Raw genomic sequence first — 6,000 nt, 5'->3', positions numbered from 1 at the left:
CAAATGGCTCATAACCTACATGATGACTTATAAATCTTATTGCACAAAATGAGGGTGAGACATTCAAAAGGTCTCAAGTTTAAGTCTCATTGGAAGCAATAATGGTAATGGGTCACTAGTTGCATGTGGGCGCGAACTTGCCGTCCAAACCCCTTGTCCCTGGCTGAGGATGTGTGGGTTGGACAATTAATTCTCAACCCATGTACACACTCCTAATGTATCTTGTCGTAGGTTATGGCCTGTGGAGATCGAAGCCATGGTCAACATGAAAGGAAAGGATGGAAGGGGCACTATAATAAATCATATTTTTAGTGATAACAAAAGTTATCACTAAAATTGACAATTTCAGACACAATTAGTAATAGTAGCAAATTTTAGAAGTCGTTACCTCCGTCACAACTACCTCCGATGCTAATACAAGAGTGACCATTTTAGACAAATAATCACAATTACTCCATATTTTTGTGACCAATTTTACGACACTAACAAATTTAATATTTGTGACAAAGGTATGTGGCTACAATAACCTTATTTATTTATGTCAATTTTGTTGACACAAAATTTTTTTAATTATGACGAATAAAGTGCTCACAATAATTTGTTCTATTGTGTCAATTTTGTTGACACAAGAAAAATGCTAAATTGTGACGAATAAACCGTCACAATAATCTATTTTATTGTGACAATATTGTTAACACAAACAAAAAAAATTGTGACAAAATATTTTTGTTGATAGTAAAATTTTTATTGGTGACCAATATTTCGTCACTGATATTAATTTGAGATATTGGTATGTGTTTATTATTGTCACAAATAAAATTATTAATTTAAAAATAACGTTGTCACTAAATAAAAATTATGTTACGGTAATTTTGTCACTAATATAATATATTATTTGTGATAAATATAAAGTTATATTTTAGATGCTTTTGTCAAGACAAATTTTTAGTAGCAAAACCAATGTCACACAAGAAAATAAAGTATTCAAAATTATATGAAAATAAATAAATAAATATCATCAAAATATATAAAATTCAAAATCTGAATATATAAAATTGGAAATTTTAATATCCAAAATACAATTATAAAATTATCCTTTAAAAAAAAGATTATAAAATTGTCATAAATTTGAAGACGAACTACTCCTTTATGCATTTGAATCTTCTTTTTTTTGTTTTTCAGCCTCAAGTTATGCTAGAATTTGACTCCTTTATCGGGACTTTAATGTTATTTTACATCGATTTTCATCTCATATTTCTACAAATATTTTTAAAATTTGAATATTTTTTCTTTTAAAAAAAAAAAAAATATATATATATATATATATAGACACAAACATATCAAATTTGATCCTAAAATATGTTAAACATACTTTAGAGTTTTTTTGTGACAACATTTAGTAGACATTAATATTTGAATTTTTTTGTGACAAAAATGCAAACACAAAAAATAAAATAAAATAAAATGACCAGTGGTGAAGAACACTTTCTTTACAACAAATGAACATATTGTTTATGATACTATATGTATATTAATAATGACAACGTAATTGTCAGAGATCCTAAATCGTCACAATTATAATTGTTTTAGTGACAAAAAAATCATCACAATTAACTTAAACAATAGTATTAATTAATTTTTTTTATCATAAAAAACTTCATATTTGTGACAAAATGGTTGATAATTATAGGAAAAAAATCATAATGTCGTAATTCTTGTAGTACAAGCATAATTTGTATAGTATATTAAAACTAGATTGGAGAAAGCCATGCCTATATTTTTATCGTTTTTAAATATTTTTTGATATTTTTGGTATTTTTATGTGAAAAATAGTTCATTATTTGGTAAATGATTGATGAATATATATGTATATATATGGAATATTCTTCTTTGCATTGTAAATACGGGAGCTACACCAATGTGATGATGATGATTTAGTATTTGGGCATAGTTAATTACTTTTAAATGTTTTAATAGGTTAATATGTTGGTGTAATAGAACAAAAATTTTTAGTTTCTAATAAGTTATTTTAAAGAATTTATAAATAATAATTTTGTTTGATGAAATCATAAAAAATCTATACATAACCTTTGAGATTGGGTAGGAAAAGATAGGCTTTTTAATATTTTATTAACAATATAATTTTACAATTATATATACTATGTATTTGAATATTTTGTATCCAAAATTATCGACACAAAAGAGAAGATGTATAATTGTGATGGATACTAAATTGTCACAATTGAAATTGTAATAGTGAAAAAATAATTAGATGTCACAAATAATCCAAACTATTGTGTCAATTAACTCTTTTAGCATAAAACCCGCCGGAGAACACTATCGTCACAATAAATAAAAAATTTATAGTGATGACAATATTTTTTGTCACAATTGCACATCATTCTCAAGTTATCACAATTAAATTAAACAATAGTGTCTATTATCTTTTTTGACATAAAAAACTTAATATTTGTGGCAAAATAACCGGATGACACAAAAATATTGTCATTAAAAATCTTAACTCTTATAGTGAGGGATCGATGAGGAGGTGATTGGGGCTGCGGAGACGGCTTGCTCTACCTGGATGACGGAGATCAGTGGGGATGTTCCTACAATCTGGAGAGATAGGAAGCAAGGGAAATAAGAGAGAGAGAGAGAGAGAGAGAGAGAGAGAGAGAGAGAGAGGAAGCATGGGAAATAAGAGAGAGAGAGAGAGAGAGATGGTTCGCTTGGATAGAAAGATGGACAGAGAGCGACGAACTACCAACTCTCCATTTATAATTCACAAGATAAATTATCATATATATATTAGAAGTCATCTTGTGAATTATAAATCATAAATTATCATATATTTTATATTTATATATATAACCAAAAGTAGATTACCTTGATGTGAAACCCATGTAGAAATAAAGTGCAATAAGATATATGATTGAAAGACTATTTAATATTATGGGCATATATTAATTGCAACTGGGCTTCTTCACCATTCAGCTTCAGAACTGGACAGATTTTCTGTGCTTTCAAATTGTGTATTGACTATTTAGGTATGCTAAAATTGTAATCCTTGAATATATTGATTATTAGTTACAACTTAATTATTGTCTCGTATTCAAGGGCAACTTTTCATTGAGAGAGGGTGACATCCCTAACTTACGTTATGATGATTAATTAAAGAAGTAATATTATACGCGAGTGCAATTTTTTATATGAAATGAATTTGAATAGTCTTTATTCTTAATTTAATTGAATTTGTAGTAGAATGCTATTATTTTTAATGTAAATAAAAAAATTATTTAAAAAAAAAATTATGAACCACTTGAAAAGAAAAATGAAATGATATACTAAAACACTCATAGCCTAACATGTTGATTCCATTATGAAAAATAAGTGCAAAATATTTAAAAAGTCCAAAATTCAAATCTTACTGGGCACATGAGTGATAGTAATGGATTCCTGAGTGTAAGTGTGGGCTTATTACCCAAACTCATATCTCCGGGTGAAGACATACAGATTAACTAGATGATCGATTCCCGATCCGTACATACACCTCATATATATGACGTATGTCACTTTTTGTTAAAAAAACATGACCTTAAAAATTATTCATCTGCCTATCAAGAAGTGCATGAAACTTCTTCTGGTTTTTGATAAAAATGGATAAACCACAAAAATTTTTATTAGAAAAAGAAAAACAAAGAGAGAACAAACGCAAAGGAAGAAAGACAAAACAAGTAAAAGCGAAAAATCGGGGAGCAAGGAACTCCCAATAGAAAAAGAGAAAACAAAATGGACAGAAGGAGATGATATTTGAAAAGTATCAACAATGCTCCATTACTTCAAAGAAAAAGGTGCCGGGTCTCACATGGGTGTGGGTGCTACTGACGTCCCGCTCCACTTTCAGCGTGAGTGGAACTGGAAAGTGTAGGGAGTGCTTGATCTTTGGTAGTGAGCTCAGCAAAAATTGTTGAGGATCCTTAGCTGCAAAAATCCAAAAGAGAAAAATATGAATGATTTTACGTGCAAGTACTAGAGGATGTAACTTCTTCTGGTTTTAAAGTGTTTTTTTATAGTTCTTTTATACTTATTATTAATAATTTTTACTTTAGGTTAATGTAAATTGTGACCATGAAAGGAAAGTCTCATCACATAAAGTTTTATAAAACGGTCCTATAAAATTGCTTTGGTTCGATTGACATATAGGTTTGTTCATTAAAATAATTATTTCAACAAAAATTATCATTATTATTATTTGATAAGGTAGAAAAGTTGTTCATCTGAACCAATATTATGAGATGGAGTTAATCAATTACCACTCATTTGACAAAAAAAAACATTAAAAATAATTTAAAAACTAGAAATGTACAATGAAATTTAGCAAGGTTCTTCCTTGGTCAGGTGATAAGCTTGACTTTATCAAAAGCAAACATGCGAATTAATTAATCATATTTCTGGTAAGAATAAACATGTTTACTTGAAACCAAAAGAATTTGAAAAAGACGATTCTAATAACTTCGGCATATATATATATATATATATTATATAATTGAGATCTTTTAAACTCAGTTTTCCTTTATTAAAAACCACTCTAAGCTAGGGGTGATAATACTTTGTTCGGACTAGCCAACCCCAGTTCTGTTTGACCTGAAATAAAACAAGTTTGAACAAATATTGTACTAATGCATGCCTGGTCCAAACATCGCTTGGTTGTCCGAATTTAAATCCGGGTCGAGTCCTAACATAAAAATTTCTGGACAAGCTGGCACATTTATATCTAAAATTTTAAAAGCCCCCAATCTTAAGCCCACCTGTTTTAAACCCAATCTTCTAAAAACTTCAAACATATATTTTTTTTGTTCGATTAAGATTATAGATTTTTGTATGATTTGAGTTGAGTCCTTGATTGTTGACATTGTTTTTTTGCATTTAATGTAAATTAAATTATTTTTGTATAATTTAATATTTGAGTAAACTTAAATGTAGCTTATAGAATTAGGACAAATTTAGATATATGGACTATCCGGTTTTAAAATAAACCGGGTTTGGGCAAATTAAATTAGTCCGGATTTAAAACCGGGTCAGGTCTCGACAACAAGTTTATCTATTTATAGTAGTAGTTGTTCAAAGCTGGTTTTGTCTGGACCTGGATTTTTGCCAACTCTACTCTAAGCATCATGTTACTGTTAGAGTTCTTATAAATATTAATTAGAAACTCAGAGAGCATTGATAATAAGATTATATATATATATATATAAATAATATGAATAAGTCACCACACACACATTATGTACATCTCAACCGTATAGGAGAAAGTCAAACTCTTAATCTTTGACATGGGATATTCAAATGCCTTGAACAAAATTCATTCAATGGCCAGACATGATATATACATACAAGTAGGAATTATAGTATTAATTGAAAAAAAAAATATCTCTAGTAATTAACTTCACATATGTATAATACAATCGAGATATTTTAATCCTTTTGAACTCAAACTCTTCCTTTAATTGGATCACTCTAAACGTCATGTTGCCCTTAGAGTTGATGACACATACACACAAGCCACACAAGTTATATATATATATATATATAAAGTTTCAAACTCGTAACATCATTGTTTTTGACAAATTGACGACAAGCACCTTTTTATTTTTATTGCATTATGCTTGAAAGGTTTCGAACTTAAGACATTTCAATCACAAACAAGGTAAGAAACCACTAGGTTATGCCTTGATTCCTTCTTAACATCACTGTTACCGCATAACACTGGCCTGGCTAATATATAATTGAATTTTCAATTCCACACACAAAAGATAAACCCTAAATTCATGTATATGTATACTTTTACGCAAATGCTAGGTCTGAGAACCAGGACAAATCTTCCTCAATCTTTCCACAATTTTAACAACATCAAAATCACTCCCAGTGTTGTCTGCAACCTAGAGTATAACATGAACAATCAAAACAAGAACAAATCATTTATGTGTGTGTGTGCGCGCA

The sequence above is a fragment of the Dioscorea cayenensis genome, chromosome 17 (assembly GCF_009730915.1).
Source record: "Dioscorea cayenensis subsp. rotundata cultivar TDr96_F1 chromosome 17, TDr96_F1_v2_PseudoChromosome.rev07_lg8_w22 25.fasta, whole genome shotgun sequence".
In the NCBI taxonomy this organism is placed as follows: domain Eukaryota; kingdom Viridiplantae; phylum Streptophyta; class Magnoliopsida; order Dioscoreales; family Dioscoreaceae; genus Dioscorea; species Dioscorea cayenensis.
This window is presented reverse-complemented; position numbering follows the sequence as displayed.